The sequence below is a fragment of the Bactrocera neohumeralis genome, chromosome 5 (genome assembly GCF_024586455.1).
Source record: "Bactrocera neohumeralis isolate Rockhampton chromosome 5, APGP_CSIRO_Bneo_wtdbg2-racon-allhic-juicebox.fasta_v2, whole genome shotgun sequence".
Lineage (NCBI taxonomy): Eukaryota > Metazoa > Arthropoda > Insecta > Diptera > Tephritidae > Bactrocera > Bactrocera neohumeralis.
This window is the reverse complement of record NC_065922.1, coordinates 46,386,639-46,405,452: the sequence shown is the minus strand read 5'-3', so window position 1 is coordinate 46,405,452 and position 18,814 is coordinate 46,386,639. Positions and strand designations below refer to the sequence as shown.

The following is an 18,814-nucleotide window of genomic DNA, read 5'->3' as shown; positions in this document are numbered from 1 at the left end:
GAAAACTCGTAACATCGGCTCATCTGATATCGTCATCGTCCATGCCTCTGCACTATAAAGCAGGACGGGAATAACGAGTGACTTATAGAGTTTGGTTTTTGTTCGTTGTAGGAAGACTACTTTCACCGGACTACTTTCAAAAAAGTTTTTCTCATATAAAATACGAAATATTTTATTAGAATTTTTTATTGTTACAAACATACACTATTAACAAAGAAACTCTGAAATTTTTGAAAAGAAAAATATTTCAAATTCGGTCATTGCGACGCCATTTCCGGTGATTCGTAAAAAGGATGCGCCCACGTTGGCAGAATAATAAAAATGTATAAAATTTCATGAAGATCGGTTGAGAAATTCTCCAAAAATCTTGCCAACCGACTTCAAAAACACAGTTTCGATAAAAACGGGTTTAAAGACGGCGCACTTAGCCTAACTAGCCGCGAGTGCACGAGTTCTCTGTATCTCTGATATTATTACTCAGATCAAATTGCAAATTTGAGACAATATTCTAGAGGTATTGTAGAATTAAATGAGACAATAAAAAAATTTCGATTTTTTTAAACCCGTAAACCCATGTAACCCCTTAATTGATTGATCTACAACAGTTGGTGAAATACAGTTAACACAGAAATTAGTTGAAATTGTTCTTCACTTTAGTTGTAAAGTAGGCTTACATATAACTAGTTGATTTTCTTAATTACAATCTGCATATGAAATACAATCACAGTACTGATAGAAGTTAAAGCAAATGTTATATGCAACTTTAGGGATATTCCGCACGTCTGTAAACAAATTTTAAATAATATAAATATATTTTGACTAAGTTCAACATTTCCACGTTGACAAGTGGATAAATTCACTACTGAATTATTAGCGGTTATCTTCATGAGTATATTACTTTTACAACTGTATATTTAATGTAAATTATTGTGAGGTATTTATGTAACATCTTTCTCGAAAACGCATCCATGGCGTTAAATGAATATTTAAAAGGTGTATGTATGTATGTACATATGTAAATATGCATGTTAAATTTAAAGTGTTGGAGAGTTCATTATATTACCGTGTTAATAGTTTTCCTTAGAATAGTATAATATTCGTTTTGTAGTCGGATTTTATCTGCCATTAAGAATAAATATTTTCAACACAAGGTATTCTAAACATATTCTGACTCATAAGTTAAGGTTTGCTTAAGTTACCACTGCAACCTACAATCCAAGAAGAATTGTTCAACAAGCTTTATTCTTTCTTTGAAAATTTAAAAGTAATATGATGAAATTCTTTCATAATCTAGTAAATTTAAAAAAAACACATCCAAATTCAAATATCTAAAAGTTTGAGAGTTGATTTGTTATAATTTAAATTGCACCTGTTATAAATTTATGAATATAATTTGCATATTTACATATCCAAAAATGTAATTATGCCAGCTTGTAACAGAGCTAATACTAATTTAATGTAGACAACATTAAAATTTTGCTGATTTTAACATTGTCCGATAATCCACTTTGCAAAATGCAAGAAAGCGAATATTTTTCGGCGAAAAATCAAGTCTACAGCCTAATATCTGCTAATTAGCAGTGATAATAAGCATAACATAGCCCAATGCTGCAATCACACGCTGTAAAAGCCCACCAAAGCAATGTTAGTTTTTTCGTTTTCTCTTATTGCTTACACGAATATTCCACTGCCAAGTAATTAAGCATGCACTGGCATATGCACCTGTTTATTGAAAATATTTGCACACAAAACAAACAATGCAGTTGTTGTCTCCTTGGCTTAGAAAAAAGGAGAACTACATTCTCATTCATATTCTCCTGTGCTCGTGGTCGTCGTTTTTGCGCGTCGGTTTGGCTTTGCGATCCGCAACACAATAAAGCTTTGTGTTGCTGTGTAGTCATATATTCGTGGGTGTCGGTAATTACGCGACGGTTCGTGATCGTGATAGAAGTTTTTAGAAAGTAAGTAATATAATATTTATTGAAGTTATTCTTTTGCTAATTATATAAATATGAAGTAGTAAGTGTGTGTTGTGCTAAATAAATATGAGTTCAGTGTTAATTAATGAAAATAAAAGTGTGTAAATGTGAATTGAGTGCCTTCGTGAAAAAAGTGCATATTTGGCAAACATGTTTCTACATGAAGGTGAAAAAATGTGTTCTGTGTCATATCAAGGTGATGAAAGGAACGAAGTCAAGTGAGAAAAAGTATAATGATTGCATTTAGAAAGTTATTTTGTTGTTATGTAATTAATGTCTGTCTCGCGATCGTCTCGTTAAAAAATTTATGCGTCGTACGAATAAAAATTAAAATTTTACAGCTTTACAGAAATTGGTAAGTGCCCGACTACCATACATAGGATATATGTATATGTACATACATACATATACATATGTACATATGTGTATATATTTATTTATGAGCATAAGCACGTTGGTTGGTATGAATGTACACTGGTGGCTGAGGAAATAGTTACGATTTTGGTTCGTAAGCAAAGGATCGTAACTTGAAAGCAATTGACTCATATATTTTTGGCCACCAGTGCAAATATTAAACTAATAGACTTTTATCATACATACATATGTAGATATTAATTATAATATCTATAGTATTTTATATAGTATAATATATTTTATATTATTATTATTACTGCATAATTCTATAAAAGACGTAGAAAATGAAAAGCACAATAATAAGTGTATCATCAGTTATTAAAATATTACCTCGAAATATGGATTCTATTTTAGTAAAATTTAAAATTTTAGTGGTATTCCAAATAAGCAAAGAGCTGGGTGATTGGGAAGTGTAATCTGCCGAGAATTTATCCTGCAAAAATGTCAAGAACATACCAATTTTAGTTTTACGAGTGTTTAACGCAGTTTATAGGCTTTCGACACTCTTTTTGATAGAAGTATAAAATACTTTTTTTTTAACTTATGTACGCGGCATGTAAATTCGAAACATTAAATTGTTATTGTTATTATAAATATTACGAAGATCTTCTGTTTTAGGAATAAAATTATTATTTCAAGCATTAAGCAGTAATGGCGTACAGAAATAAAGTCTGGAACATGATTTCTGATGCTACAGCAATAACATAACAGCGTAGAATAACAGAGTAAAGGAACTACATACGAGTATGCACATATGAGAGAACATATCTGTTAACATAAAATATTAGAATATGATGAATTCATACCAATCAATTCTTAACGATTGTGTGGAGTTTACTTTACTTTGGCTGTTTAGTTGTATACTTAGGCCTTTCATTTCTCCTTAAGAGTTTATATACAGTTAGAAGGCCGAAAAAAGCGAATTTTCCACAATTTCTTCTGAGAAAACTTTTAAATTTATTGATCCAATATTTTATACGCGTATTATGGTATCTTTTAACTGTATTTTAAGACTTAGTGTTAGCGAAAATATTTATTAAGAAAGAAACTACAGCTGCTCACCAGCAGCTTCGTGTAATGTTGGTCACCGACTTTGAAAACACAGTTGCGAGAAAAACGTGTTTAAAGTTTGGTATGGACTTCACATACACTCTGAAACGCCTTTTAAAATTTGCGTGTAACTTCGAAAATATTTACGCAACGATGTGCAATTTTCTGGTTGTGTTCTGAAAAATACATACTATGTATGTGCGTTAAGAAAATAAAATAAAAAAATCTATTTTTTGAAAATTCTAACTGTATATAACACCTTAAGAAATTCTTTGATCTACTCGTTTTTCTTTTAATAAACGGAAGTCGCTACCCCTTAAACACGTGTGGTTTTAGCGGATGCTACAGAAGCAATCATTGAGTACAGTTGAAGTTGATAATTGAACTCTCCAAGCCTGCCAAATTTTAATTTTAAAAATCCCGTTATTGTCTTGAACACAGCTCGTAAGTTTTCATCACTATTTCACTCACTCTGTTAATATTAAAATTACCAAGAGAGAGAGAGAGAGTTAAAGAAAGAAGGGAAACATAAAGAGATCATTAAATATGCCACTTTCAGTCAGCTGGAGGTAGTTTTTCGAAAAGCTATAAGAATTACTTTGGCTTCTATGGTATAAATAAATAAAATATTATACTTGCCCTTAAAATTATATAATCTGTCTTGCAATTCAAAACCGACAATGCCGGACTCTTACAAGCGAATGAGAATGGCAATTAGTAGTATAGTCATGGAATTCACGATCATGAAAATCTTAAACTAAAACCTAAGGTCAGCTGCTCGCAAAAAGCTCGCCATATTTTATAGCAGCGATAATGGCACAATTTTTAGCAAGTACTATTTTTATCAACAATTTTCTCAGACCATAGGCTTTATTTTTCATTTTGTTAACTCTTTAAATACATGAATCTATGAAATCTTCTCCTTTTCTTTTTTACAAATCCTAAATTAGATAAATTTTATGTGAATTAACACCAGCTAAAAAAATTATAAAATTTGCCTAATTTATAATACGATTTTCCACGCCATACTACTCCCATAGACACTGTACTTCAAGCGAAGATTTGATTTACCGTAATTCCTTTAAATATAGCTGCACGCAAAAGGAAAACCAATTAATTAAAGATGAGATAAGACGACCGTAAACGTCGTTAAATGCGCAGACACACTTTTACACAACTAAAATTACAAATACACACACTCTACACACATACAGCGCTGCTAAGTGCTGCCAAACATTATCCGTAAACTAGTAAAAGCTTTGGACTTACTTTATGACTAAAAGCCATACTATATGCTGTTTATATAGAGTTTTCCTTTTTTGCTTTTTTACTGCATTAAGATTTTTTTTTAATTTTTTTTCTCTTACTAGACCACTTTTACAGCCTCCAGCCGCTTAGCTCAACACACGCGAGCAGAAATAAATTTACTTGTGTTTGTGTAAAATATTTTGCTGACAGATAGATGTTGAGAAAATATTTATTTATTTAAAAATGCACGCCAGCCGACCTTTTCCGGTTGCCCAAGAACGGCAACACCTACACACGCACACTTGTGCTGCCGCAATATACACTTGTGCCGCTAAACAACTTCAGGCATTTTTCACTTCCGCCTCCGCCGCTGCCGCCTCCTGCATACTTGAGTTTTTCAATTGTGCGGCAGTAGAGCAACAACAACAATAAGCAGAAAAAAAGTGATTTCATTAAGTTGCCAAAGAATTTCATTTCGCTATTTTGTTGCTCTAATGTAGCAAAAGCGCACATTTTCCACAGCGCAATGGACAATTTTCCAGCTGGCATAATATGCTTGTACTTTTGCGCTGCCATTTTCATTGCTTTATCGGCGGCAAAGAAGACGGCACAACTGAAATATTTTCTTTTTTAGTGAAGCGCTTAGGTTCAGATTTTTCATTTCATTTCCCATAAATTTGATTAAGATTTGTTGTGTTATGCATCAGCAAAAGGGCGGAAGAAAAATAAATGCATTGAAAAAATATGGAACATAATTCGAGATTAAATTGTTGAGATTTCCGCCATTTTTTTGGCAGCAAATTTCGAGTTCGTTTTCGGTCCATTTTCTTTATGAGATTTTTATGAGGTTTTTGTTTATTTTGCATTTATTGCAGTTTTCTGCGAAACCATAAAAATAATCTTAGCAATTCACATATTTCTAAGTTCCATATCAGTGCGAAATACTGGGATGGAAGTAACTGCTTATGTGTACATATAGTAAATAAATGTATTTATAAGTATAGTCGCATATCCTCCTCTCTTTCAAGAGAGTGCTGCGATTTAATTTATTTGTATAATTAATAGAGTTCACTGTTTTTTAGCCGATTTCGTGAGACTAGTCAAATTTAAGGTCTGCAATTTTGTTTACTTCCAAGCACGAGGCACAATCCGAAAACAACTATTGCTCAAGTTTTTTGATACAGGAACCGACCACAAGCTTAATTACTATAACACTGAGAGATCTCTTACAATTATATCTTAAAATTAATATCCCTTTCGATCGTTTCCGTTTAAAGTACCGACTTATGTCGGAGGTTTTACGTTTTAAAATTCAACAATCCAAAAAGAACACTAATAATTAACAAAATTCTTTCGGATACATAATTTAAGCGTCTCTTATACTATGTATTTCCGAGCATAACCAAAACTCTCATAAAAAATTGCGAAGGACTTTCTGTAATAACTCAACTTTGTGGGCCGTTTACTCAATATCTGATTTGCAACCATCGCACAGTTAAGTTCTGATTAATTAAGACAAGACTTCTTCCTTCGATAAAGAACATTTTTATTTAACCATAACTAAGCAGACATTGAGACAAAGGGTATCAATTGCTGAATTCCGTGAGTCTTTTCCACAAAATGTATGTACTTATGTGCTTCAGTAGAATTGTCATCTGGAGCAGACTTTGCAATTGTAAATAAAGTCGGCAATAATACTCCATGGAAACCAATTTATATTTGTGGCATAAACGCTTTAGAAGTGGTCGTGAGTTAGTCGATAATGAGAGATGATGCTTACTGGATTAACGCGTTGCAACTATGTTGTGCATCTTGAGCTATCTTAAAAAAGCCAGGCTATAAACAAAACATATCATTCAGGCTTCGCCAAGACCGCCATATGACGTTGTGGGTCAAATGCTCGTCGATTTTAACTCTTGATCACGTAAAGATTTCGAAATTTGAACTACAAAGCAAATATTTCCGTCTTCTCTCTCCCTTTTATTCTAGTAAACCTTGATAAGAATCAGGGCTCACCAAGTATAGCAAAGCCATTTGCGGCAGTTAAATGTTTGTCGACTCTGCGGCGTATACTTGCTGGCTGACCGGTTACTGTCACTTTTGCATTTTTTTATATAAATCTCCTTGACTTGGGGCTTATCTGCGTAGACAAGCATCTTCACATAACCGCACAAGAAATACTCCAGCGGTGTTAAATCGCACAATCTTGGAGCCCATGTGACAGGCACACGATGTGAGATTATGCGTTTACCAAAACTTGCCTTCAATAAATTGATTATTTCGTTAGCTGTATGGCACGTAGCTTGTTGGAACCAAAGGTTTATGTCTTTCTAATGTCGGATATATGCGAGGCTAGCGGAAGATTTAAACCAATTTTATGTAGAACATCATTTGCATTATGCAACATAAGATTTTATATCCCGGAAAATATGCTTATAAATTTTCATAAAAAGATCGCACACACCTAAAACGTCAACCACTGGAGCGGATATCCCTGAATCTTAAAAAAAAGCGTTAGGAAATTTTCTTTTTTTGGATTGTTACCATTTTTGGAAATTTTTATTCAGATATATATTTTTATTATTCGACTAGCAAACCCGGCGAACTCCGTTTCGCCACCAGATGGCTTCGTTTTATGTAACATTTCGTTACTGACGTATCTGCCCATTTGGAAGTTGCTGATTTCGTTATTCGCATTTTCCGACGCAATACCAAACATAGCCATGTCGCTGCCTTTTCTGACATACTTGCAGAAATATTTGATTGATTTGGCCGAATGACAACTCTCAATGTTTGCATGTGTTTCGAAAATTCATGATAGCAGCGGACAATATGGTACAATGAATTCATTTCCGATCCCAATCACTTGATTTTAAACTTTAACTTTGATAGTTCGACCATTATCTTCTTTTGAACGCCAACGATAAACTGGATATCCATCGTTCCCTGCGACTGTTTCAGCAACTAACGGTCGCGGATATCGTTTTGTGCACTTTTTATCAGCCATGCACGGCGATAATGGATTTAATGCACCGCACGGTCCATGCACCATCTGTGTCGTCACAATGTCCTGTAGATGGGGATCAGTGACTGGATCAGGAATTTCAGCTGATATGTTGTCATCCACTTCATTTCAATGTAATTTGTTCAGCAACCAAATTAGGATATGAGCATGCGGTAGTCCACTTTTCTGCCATTCCACCGAGTACATATAACAATGTGTGTCACCAAAAACTCGATACTTAGTAAGCACATCCATCATAACCTTAAGTTTTTGCTGAAATACTCTGGCGATTATGTCATGGCGATCTTGCGGTTTTTGGCCCGGTTCCAACTCACGTTCAATTTCCGTCCACTTCGGATTACATGTGAACGTAATAAATAAATCTGGAGTTACATAATTTCTTGAGCGTATTCGTGCATGTGGCGTGGGCTTCCGATATAAGATGATGGGAGAATCGTCAGACGTCCAATATTCTGAACATCACCGCCTGAATGAATAGCATCACGCAAGTGTATATAGACAGCGATTTGCTGGAATAGCCGACGACACTTCAGAATGACATTCTCCTCATGTATACGAATCATCATACGATACGCATAGTAATTCATTGCGCTTAGATTTTTATTCGTTGATACGCCTGAAAATGCAAAATTAAATGAATTGTTAATGGAAACCAATAATAGCAATGTGTGAATATTGTATCTGTAATTGGATCGACCATCTTCAACGTGATGCCGTATCCGTCTTGCCCTTGCCAATAAATGATTGGATATTGTAACGCATCGTACAAACGATGTGTCTCGTTTACACGATGAATGATATTGCTTCATCGCTGAACGACAATGTCTCGCGATTTAGTTGGATCGCCAACAATAATTGCAGCAACATCATTAACGGTGGGTGCATTGAATCTTCGCACATGTTCACCTGTTGGGGTACAATCCGCTCTTATGACAAATTTGTGCGTATCCGATGGCATTCGTTCCAATTCTGTTTTCAACATATCAACCACAGCATTATTAGCGTGAAAAAATTCTTGCAAATGTTCAATAATTCGTCTCTTTAACTGTTGTGTTCCCTGTATATTGCACCGCACATGCAAATGATATATTTCTCGTTGTATCTGTAATTGCATACAATATTTGTTGAAGAATACGGTGTAACTTCTGATCGTGTGATGGTGTAGTGTGTGGTGTATATGTAGTTGTGATGTGTTGCAATTCATTGTGTTGGTGTGAGTGACTGGTTATGTGTGTTGTATCTTTTACCTTGCAAGTCGGCATGAAGCCGCCTTCTCGAATGATATTAGCTCCAAAGTCATGCGAAAATAGTTATTGTATTCAAGGATGTGTTGAAGAAAATGGTTGGAATCGGGATCACTTCCATCGAACAATGGTTTCAGTGGCTGTGATGGTGTAAGTAATGGATTCAGTTTGACTTTTCCACTTGCGCAGCACAAACCAGCCGTTTCTCTTTTGAACTTTAACGCGTTGCGATATCGGCATATAGTCGTCATTGGTCCAATATCTAAATTTTCATCATCACTGTCGTTCGCAGTGGGATCATATTGGAATGCTAAGCGATTGTATGATGCCAATGATCTTTGTGTCCTCACGCGTGCGGCGGCCGATGTTCGCACGTCGTCCTCTAGGCATTTTGGACTATGGACAGAGTCGTGAATTTAACCTCAAATTCAACTTACCACCTTAAAGACAAATGCCTGCTGTTGAAATTGAATACAAATTTGCACAATACACGTGATTGATTTGAAGGTTTCCAATTGAAATGTTAGGAAACGAATAACTTATTTTTTTAAATTTTTTCACAATTTCACAGTGAACACAATACCGGTTTGTCACATGAAATTAACTGAGCAGAGAACAATGAGTAGCTGTCAAACAATGTATCACGCACCGGCGGCATCTTCTTAAAATATTGGTTTGTAGTACATGCTATGTATCAGAGATGGCGCTGTATGTAAAAAAAGAGTTTCCCGCTTTTCTGTTGAAATTTTTCCTGAATTTTCTTTGCTATAAACCTCACCGAGCCTGAGACCTTTCCAACGAATGCAAAACCGTGGAAATCGGTTGGTGCGTTCTGGAGTTATAGCGTCAGGAAGGAAAACCCGACTTATTTTTATATAGAAGATAACGTGCAGTGAACGTAATTATGATATGATCTTAATTTCACAACGGTTCAAGTAGAAAATATGAATATTTATGTATATAATTTGACAGCTCAAAGCATGCGTATGAAATTTCCCATCAATTTTAGCTGATGAGTTACATACGTCAATGTTTTGGCCCAACCAATAGCAAGAGCAACGTTAAGGAAAGGTTGAAGAAAATTTAAACAATATATCTCAGTTTCAATACACATTGCTCTGACAGACTAAGAGCAAACAGAAAATAGGAACTTAATTCTTCTCATTGAACTGATAATTTTGATATATAAAATGTGATCCATTTTGAGATTCCCTGCGTTTTTAAAGAAAAACACAGAAACTTCAAATTTAATGGGGAATGTTTATTGTCATTCGAAAGAAGCTTTTTTTGGCATTTATTTTTTGAAGATTATCTCTTTCAAAGTTTGGCCGCGGTTATGTCTGAGATGGTCTAGCCGTTGAGTTAAATTTTCGATCACTCGATTCTCTGAATATGGCACCATCTTTTTGAAACCAAATGTCGCCTAGACCATGAGCTTCAATTACAGGAATCAAATAGTCGGTTACGTCGGTTACGTTTTCACCGGCTTCATTTTTGAAGAAATGTGGACCGATAATTCCACTGGCCCACAAACATCATCAAACCGGTTTTGTTTTGGATGAAATGGCAGCTCTTGAGTCATTTCAGGTAGCTCTTCATTCCGAATGCGGCAATTTCCTTGTTTACATATCCATTGAGCCAGAAATGTACCTCATCGCTGAACAAAATTTGACTAGAAAACGTCGGATCTTCTTTCAACTTGTCAAAGGCTATTAGGGCGAAGCGGTCGCTTGGGATGGTTGAGCGGCTTCAGTTCTTGCACAAGCTGTATTTTGTACGGCGATTATATTGACCATAAGTTGAGCGAAGCTCACGAAACACATTTTTTATAGAACGTGAGTTTTTGTAATAAAGTTGAACGATTTGTAAATTTTCTTCAAGTGTAAATCTTTCCATAATGAAATGCCAGACAACACTGAACAAAAATATCATGAGAGCTTGACACGACTCTCGCGTGATCTGTCAAAAAATGCTATTAAAAAAGGTACATCTACTTATATCACCTATTACATGTGTTCTTATACATATATATTTCGATTAGTTAGAGCTGTTTCAAATAACAATTGAGTAAATAAAGCTGTTATATTCGTTGCAATATATTGCGATAGTATAAATGTATATGAAATACATATTTACATTTATAGGCATTTCATAGTCTAATACAGCAATGCTGAAGCTACCTTCGTTTTTGCTCGCACTATGCTCTATGTGATCACAAGAGCAGATAACCATGTTTATATGAGCTCTTGTTATTTCATTATGCCCGATTTTCAAGTTTTACTTGTTTGTATTCAGCCAACGTTTCTGCAAAGCTTTTATACAATGATACAAATCGCATTTGCTTTCATTTTATTGGTAACCATTTCCAACGATTTGATTTGGTTGCGCTACTAAAATGGCAATAACCGTAATTTATTAACCCATTAAATACTGCAGAAGCCCATTTTCACATACATAATAAATAAACATGCATATGTATGAGTATATAAATGTTTGTTTGCTCATATAACTCGTTGCAGTTATAGATTTGTAATTGTGATACCAAAATGCTAGTTTAAAATATTAATGGGAATTACTGCGGCAAAGCAGGAACTCACATACCCATGAAAGGTCTCAGTAATCAATTAACGCTACAGTTGATTCGAAAAGTAATTATTAAACGCGAACGTTTTATATATTATTTGAAATATTCAATTGGGCTGATGATGGTTCTTTAAGTTGGCAGCTTTCATCAAATAGTTTTCAATTCATGAGATTGTTGGTAAAAATTAAGGAAAAAAGTAGAAAAGTATTCGATTTTTTTATCTGATAAAAAGAAAAAAGTAGAAAACTGTGAAGCAGAAGACCTTCCCCTTACAATGAAGAGTTCATACTTGTTGTAATTTGTTATCTTGTTAGAGTAACATAGAATATCAACGAATTACATTATCATCTCCAATTCTCGCAATTATCATTTTATATATAAACAAATCACTCAAATTTGAAGAATAACTATTTATTTTATGAAAACATACAAAACCGTAGAAATTATTTGATTCCTTGCCATTTTATACGAAAAAAATTAAACATATTCAATATTTAGTGCGACAAAACATATTGGAATAATGATTGTTATTTAATATTTTATAGCATAACCATATTTTTTTATTACTTCACTGCATCTATTTGGCATAGAAGCTATAATATTGTTAATAACTACTTGTGGAATGCTTAACCAGGCTTGTTTTTCAGCTTCGAACAATTCGTTTTTATCTCCATTCACTCCTTCTCTGTCTATCCTTCTATTTGTTATATACCAAAGATTCTCAAACGGATTGAGATCCGGCGATTCAGCTTGCCACTTTAGGACATTAATATTTTGAGCTACGAACCAATTTGCCACTGGTCTCGACGTGTGCTTTGTGTCGTGTCGTGTTGAAACGACCATGAAAGTGACATATTCCACTCGGAATGGGGAAACATCACGTTCTCAAGTATATCCTTGTATATCAATCGATCCATATTGCAATTGATTCGATGAAGAGGTTCAACGCCAAGCTCGGAAAAACATCCTCATACTATATCGCCACCTCCAAGATGCATAACCGAGCCTTGGCAGTATTGGGATCTGACCTCTTATTTTTGGTTGGCGAACTTTTCTCATTCCGTCTGAATTTTTCAAATTAAATTTTTATTCATCAGAGAAAAGTATTGTTTTCCATTGTTTCACTAATCAGTTGATGTGTTCCCGAGCCAATTGTAATCTTCTTAGTCGTTTTTTTCTTGATATAAAAGGCTTTTTAGCTGCCCCATAACTTGTTAGCCCACCTGCACACGCTCTTCTTTGTACAGTACGGCTTGAACTTTCAAATTTAAAGCTTTAACCCCGCTCGCTGACGACATATCAAGAAACTATTTTAGTTCTCTAAGTTTTTTTGAATCATCATGTCGCGTTCTAGCTTTGGGTCGTCATCCACGATGGCTAGTTTTCACAGATCCACTGTCCCTAAATTTCTTTATAATAAAGGTCACTGTAGATTTGTTGATATAAAATTTGTTACAAATGACTTTTTACGATAATTCATTCATGTAGTCTTTACTAATTAATTGTTTTAATAGAGTTGAATGTTTGTTTCTAGCCATGGTCACTTTTTGTTATTAATTTCTTCGAAATAAGTAGAATTTTAATCACGTTACAACTTTTTATATGAAAATACTTGGTTAAACTAAAATGATGCTGATTTTTTATGTTGTTGTTCAAATTGCAGAGAGAATGCAAAATCGTCAGAAAATATTGGGATTTTCGACCCTTATCACAAAAAAACCCGACTAGTCCAATATGTTTTGTCGCAGTGAATATTGGGTACTTCTAATTTCTTTCGTATAAAATGTAAAATATTAAAAAAAATTATATGGTTTTTCATTGTTTCACTAAATAAACAATATGCCTTTATATTTAAGTACTTTTTTGATATCCAAAATTGTAATTTGGAGTATACCACATGTTTTTAGCATTCACAGCCATTAGTCCAATATGTTTTGTCCGACTCTCTTACTTATATTAAGTTGAATTTAATTTTAAAAATTATTTATATTTATAACATTTATATTAAATATCAAAAAATAATGTTCATAATTCACTAAATGAAACAAATACAGCCACATTATACTAAACTTTGGCGTCTTACGGTCTTCCAAAAAAATTATGCCTTTCGAGAGCCACAGGCGCAAATTCAAATTCTTTGGGAAGTCCAGGCTTAAGCCGATTGAATTGGCAGCGCCAAGCAGAATAAACGAAATTTCATAAATAACAAGTAAGGAAGGGCTAAGTTCGAGTGTCACCGAACATTTTATGCTCGCGCATGATAAAGTGATAATCGAGATTTCATTATCCGCATTTACATATTTTTCAAATACCGTATTTATTCCGCTATCATCATTGATTCCTAATGTATATACTCGTATTATACAGAAGAGGCATCAGATGGAATTCAAAATAGCGTTATATTGGAAGAAGGCGTGGTTGTGAACCGATTTCACCCATATTTTGTACATGTCATCAGGGTGTTAAGAAAATATTATATATTGAAATATAACTGAGATATGGTTTTTTCCATATTAAATATTAAAAAAAGCCTGGGTGCAATGCAATTTCTTCCGTAAAATTTAGTGTTTCTGACGTTTTTTGTTAGTCGGTTAACGCACTTTTAGTGATTTTCAACATAACCTTTGTATGGGATGTGGGCGTGGTTATTATCCGATTTCTTCCATTTTTGAACTGTATATGGAAATGCCTGAAGAAAACGACTCTGAAGAGTTTGGTTGACATAGCTATAGTAGTTTCCGAGATATGTACAAAAAACTTATTAAGGGGCGAGGCCACGCCCACTTTTCCAAAAAAATTACGTCCAAATATGCCCCTCCCTAATGCGATCCTTTGTGCCAAATTTCACTTTAATATCTTTATTTATGGCTTAGTTATGACACTTTATAGGTTTTCGGTTTCCGCCATTTTGTGGGCGTGGCAGTGGGCCGATTTGGCCCATCTTCGAGCTTAACCTTCTTATGGAGCCAAGAAATACGTATACAAAGTTTCATCATGATATCTCAATTTTTACTCAAGTTACAACTTGCACGGACGGACGGACGGACAGACAGACATCCGGATTTCTGCTCTACTCGTCACCCTGATCACTTTGGTATATGTATATAACCCTATATCTGACTCTTTTAGTTTTAGGACATACAAACAACCGTTATGTGAACAAAACTATAATACTCTCCTTAGCAACTTTGTTGCGAGAGTATAAAAAGGTGTGACGCCGGCATTTCCATGTGCACTACGATATGGCAGCACTACAATTGCTGCGAATGTCACCAGCGATGTCTGCGTTTTGGCCGACAAAGAACAGACACTTTGTGAAATTTACGATGCTGCCGAGCAATGCATCTTCGCTTGTGAGTCGTAGCTTAACAGAAACATACTCGCTCTGTCTCTTTCGGTTGCATGGCGCCGGCGGCAGATAGTCATTCGATTTGTTTGCAGTTATTAGTTTCGGGTGAATTTCTAATCGCCTCCTGTGCGGACAATACTATGACTAATGGGTAGGATGAAGACGGTTCGAGTGGTTGGGAAGATTATTTACCCAAAAGGCTGAATTGCCGGCAGCTATGCTCAGCTGGCCATTTGCAGCTAACTTGTCGCAGTCATGATTAATGGCAACGGAACTGATAAATCAACTTTGCCGCCTCGATAATCTAAATGCACACACGCGTACGCACCACACAGACAATCGTATTCAGGATACCGCTTTTTATGGGAGTTTAAGGGAAACGATATTGGCTTGTAGTCTAACTTATACGCGTTATGAAAGCACAAACACACTTTGAATCCTTTCCGCTTTTACAAATGCTTGAAATTGTGGAAAGAGTAAAATGAGTTTTCAATTTTATTTTGGCATACACTAGACATACATAGATGAGTAGATTTGTAGAAAGAGTAGTAGATTTTAGAGAAGATATAGATATGTATATATATAATATATATATATTTTTATACTTTAACCAAAAATTTCCGAGTTCCAAAATTAGTATCAGTAAGCTAATCGTGAGAAATATTGAAGGGAACTCCGTAAGAAAACCCAATCTCAATTTGCCATTAGTTTTAATCACACATTTAATTTTTGAAAGGAAAATAAAAGAGGGGAAGGGTATTACATTTAACAATTCAATAAAAATAATATATTTTTGCAGAATTTAATCTACTTTAGGAATTGGTGATTCATTCCGAAGAAATTTGAATTTGTTCACTAAGCCGATCTCCAGGAGGACTTCCGTAAAACGATGTCTAGCGGTAAGGAAGAATTTTCTACAAAAATAATATCAAGAACCAAAAAAAATTATCACAAAATATCAATACAGGTAGTAATCGAGGAACTGGTTGAAATTCGACAGAATGGGGCTTTCCAAAAAATAAATCTTTTTTCTGAAAAGCGTCATAGTAGCTTAAAAAATCGAAATAATAATGAAAAATTTTATTCCTTTCATCATTATCTCTTTACTGGCGTAGACACCGCTGAAGTCGTTATAAGCGAGTTAACAACAACACGTCAGTCGTTTCTTCTTTTCTCAATACAGATGGACACTTGCTCATACTAAGTGCAGGCTGGTCTATCTCGACCCGATTTCTCCAACGGAGTGGAGATTTCTTCTTGCTATGTTTCCATTAATGGGTACTAAATCGAATACTATCACTAACAGACACATAAGCTTCGCTTTCAGTCTGGAAAAAGTAGAAGTAAAAAAGCTGTTGTTGAGCCCAACAATATCAATATCATCGGTTCACACCAGCAGCTGTACACTCTTATTGAAGATTGTGCCTTCTCTATCAGCCCTGCAGCTTTTATTATTTCCTCCAAAGATACGTTGACGAAGTCACACAATAGAGAGTCTCTTTGTGCGAAGCCTTGTTTGGTATCGAACGGCTCCAAGATGTTCTTCCCGATCCTGGCGGAGTTCCTGGTGCTGCTTAACGCAATTTTATATAAACTCAGATTCAGCCTAGCGCCAACTTTTTTTCTTGCTGTCAAAGGCGGCTTTAAAATCAACGAATGAGTGGTGTGGGGTGTTTTTCAAGATTTAGTGTAGTTCAAGGCGTAGGGTGAGCATATGACCAGAGTAGATTTTCCATGTTCTTAATAAGGTCTAATTAATTTTCTTCAGTTTTTCTGACACTGCACTCGATAGGGCCTTATTCGCGCAGATTGCGGGATCTATCTTTTTGTGGTTTCAGTAGATCATATATTGCAAAGACGGTGATGCATGTACCTTGTCAGTTTATTTCTGCAGTATTTGATTACCTCAGCTCGCAATTTTTCGGGCCCTGTCCTTGTGCTGTTCTTCATTTGGGAAATCGGGTTCGTCATCTCTTCATGTTACACTTTCGTTGCTGTTCTTCAGGCACAAGTGTTTCCTCCATCAATACAGTTCAAGAGTATGCTTCGACTTTAAAACCGATAGCAACATTGAATGCAAGTCGAGTAGAAACTCGTTTAGCTGTCAGTTGTCATTGTGGCTTCTCGAACTCAAACCTGTCTTGCATTTATTGAGTGGCGTACATTGCTGTACAGAAACGGGTGCATATTTTTGTTACCACAAGATAGAGGTTCGAGTCCTCGAAGCGTACGCACGACAAGAACATTAGAGACATGTCGTCCATCTATGAGTATCACAACATTATGGAGCTGGCTTTGAGCTTCTTCTTTCAATACCTAGTACTACAGGCAAGCATGTTTCGGGTCTCGACCACGTCGATCAGCATCAACTGCATAAGTTTTGTAATGCGGCTGGATTTACCAACTGTTTTGCCAAAGATACATTCCTTGCCCACGCTGGTGTTAAAATCGCCAAGCGCAATTTCGACATGGTGATGGTCGCAGCACTCATAAGCGGGCTGCAGATGCTCATTAAAGTCCTCATTGGTCATATTGTCCTTCTCTTCGGACTTTAAATTTTCCTCGAATACTCTCAAATATATTTAGACTTGATGTCGATTTTGTAAAGTTAAAAACGTTAATATTTATTATTTTTTTGTCTGGCGTATGGGGGTTCACCAACAGAGTTAAGATTTGGTTGAAGTGCACACCTTTCTAAAGTTATTGGGAGCTCCTACTAACCGTTATGGACAAAGTGTGAATTTGATGCTACTTAATTCTGTTGTAGAGTTGTCTGTGCATAAGAAGGTTGTCATTCCAGTTAGCAAACATTAAGAAGAAGTGTTTGACAAGCTAGTGATGGAATCATGCCACTTGCCTTTGATAGTTAATAGTTCTATTCAAATTATTAGGGTCACTCGACTCGACACTCGAATTTACGTACACAACAATGATTCAAGAGGTGTTTCAAGAGGTGTTGACAGTAAATATATAGTATTTTTTGGAAGTTTTGGGAATTTACATAAATCAGGGTCTGACCTCTGGATAAAAGTATGTAAACTTGAAAAACTTTGAAGCCACCTGCTTCGAATCTCCAATTGTTTTATACTCCATTCTCTACGTTTACTGACTTTGTAAGGAAAAGTGCTTTACTTCAACTAAACACTTATATACGATTCTCGGCTAGTCTGAAGGTGTTACGGCTAAACCTCAATGTCCAATTTAGAATTTAGTCAAAATCCCAAAATCCTTCCTCGTGATCATGAAACTTATACAAATGTGATATTTTTAAGATAGTAAGATGTTCTGACTAAAAACGGGTGCGCTGAATGACTTTCGCCTACTTATTCATTGCAATTCAATATTTCGCGATTCCAAATTTCACCTGAAAATATATTTGTATGCACCGCACTGTAAGCTGTCTGATGTTAATTTTGGTTACATACACATTCGTAAAATTTCGTTCGGCTCGCAGTAAATCGCTTTAGCATTCAATGCAATTCAATACGGTTGTATGGCTTATAATGATTGCTATTTGATTAATTTACCTCTTAATTGCGCTCTCAGCTTAAAACGCTCTATTCATCACCATGCCCGTCATTAATGTTTCACAGGCATATTAGCGACACTTGTTACAACATATATAAGTCATTAATGTGCTAAATGCGCAGCATATTTGGTGTTAAGCTTTTGTGGCGTGGTTGGACTCGGCGTATGCGCAACCATTTATTGTTGGCTAATGGATTATGGTTGTAATAACAATAATGTTAGTGCTCGTTTGTGAGTTTATAAAAAAATTGCAAGTTAAATTAAAAATGATTTTAAAAATTAATTTAATTATTTTCAAAATTATTTATAAATTTATTTTATTATTAAAATTATTTTTAAATTTTTAATTCCAAATTCTGGCTTAAAAAACTGCAAATAAATTTTAAATACCAA

General features: G+C 35.0%; 1 protein-coding gene across 1 annotated transcript in view; it reads left to right on the top strand.

Annotated features, from left to right (window-relative positions):
- The first annotated feature begins 1,930 nt into the window (after positions 1–1,930).
- Positions 1,931–18,814, top strand: part of LOC126758939 (irregular chiasm C-roughest protein) — a 724,984-nt gene continuing 708,100 nt past the window's right edge. The window contains exon 1 of the mRNA XM_050473423.1: positions 1,931–2,334. The gene's annotated coding sequence lies outside the window, so the exon portion shown is untranslated. The remainder of the gene's footprint in view (positions 2,335–18,814) is intronic.